Below are 1,315 nucleotides of genomic sequence, written 5' to 3' on the forward strand. Positions count from 1 at the left end.
TAATAATACATTGTATGAATATAATAAGGTCTTAGTTTCAGCTTTTTAAATGTGATAGTTCTTTTCTTGCCATTTCAATCATTTAATTTGTTCTTTTTTGCCATTGATTGGACAGAGAAAGCACTGCTGTTAGTATAACTGTGAGATTGTGATTCAGGTAAAACAAACAATAAATCAAATAAATAAAAACAACGCATTTTAATGCAAGCAGGTTCAAAACTTAGTTCTGGTGGTAAAGATTCACATCAGACGTATAACTTGTTCAAAAGAACAAAAGCCTTTATGATTTCAAAGTAAAGGTTTCCCCTGTAAAAGTACTACTACTATATGTTTCATGGGCCTCTTTTATACATGTTAAACTCAAGACCTGTGGGCCAAATGTGGCCTGCTATTGTGTTTTATGTAATCCAATAGAGCAGTGGTTTTCAATTCCGGTCCTCGTGACCCACTATCCTGCATGTTTWAGTTGTTTCCCTGCTTTGGCACACCTYATTTACATGAATGAGTGATTGCTTCTACAAACTTAAAGACCTGCTGAAGAGCAGGGAAACAACTAAAACATGTAGGATAGTGGGTCATGATAGCCTGGTTAAAACCAGACCGTTGTCCTTCACTTTGGGTCTGGACTCTCTGCTACAGAGAAGCGATTCTTGCTGGAGGCATGGCCTTTGTTGAAGTTTAAAATGACTGGATTGGTTGGCCACGACGTATGTTGCTGTGAAGGAGGCTAAGCTAAGAAGCTAACCAGAAATCGCATACTCTGTAAACAATCCCACTGAGAGGAGAGAAGTACCGAGACAAACGAGACGACTGTAAATGAGAGCTGCTGCTTTGTCAGACAAATTTAWTTTAATTTGGAAGCCTTATCAACACAGACTGGCRTCATTCACTTCCTCAACTGCCGTATAATAAAATAACTAGCAGACACTGCGCAAAAAATTGACGTTCAAAACTCCTCCTTCTGTTTGCTGATTGGCCCAGGTAAAATAAACTATAAGCAGGCAGAAAATCGACGTTCTGTTCTCTGATTGGCCAGGATGAAAATTCTCCTGAAGAAATCCTTGTCTATGGGAGAAATCCCAGATGGAGCAGTGAAGGAAAACTAGAACTTAGCAGAACTGCGTAGGAAGGCCAGGGKCAGGCTAGGGTCATGAGGACGGCAATTGAAAACCACTGCACTAGAGCAGGGGTGGGTAATCCTGGTTCTCGAGGGCTGCAGGCAGCTCTGCATGTTTTACTTTATTCCTTGCACCAACACACCTGATTCAGTCATTGAATTACCTCTTCCAAGTTCTGCAGAAGCCTGATAATCATC

The sequence above is a fragment of the Austrofundulus limnaeus genome, unplaced genomic scaffold, assembly GCF_001266775.1.
Source record: "Austrofundulus limnaeus strain Quisiro unplaced genomic scaffold, Austrofundulus_limnaeus-1.0 Scaffold15, whole genome shotgun sequence".
Classification (NCBI taxonomy): domain Eukaryota; kingdom Metazoa; phylum Chordata; class Actinopteri; order Cyprinodontiformes; family Rivulidae; genus Austrofundulus; species Austrofundulus limnaeus.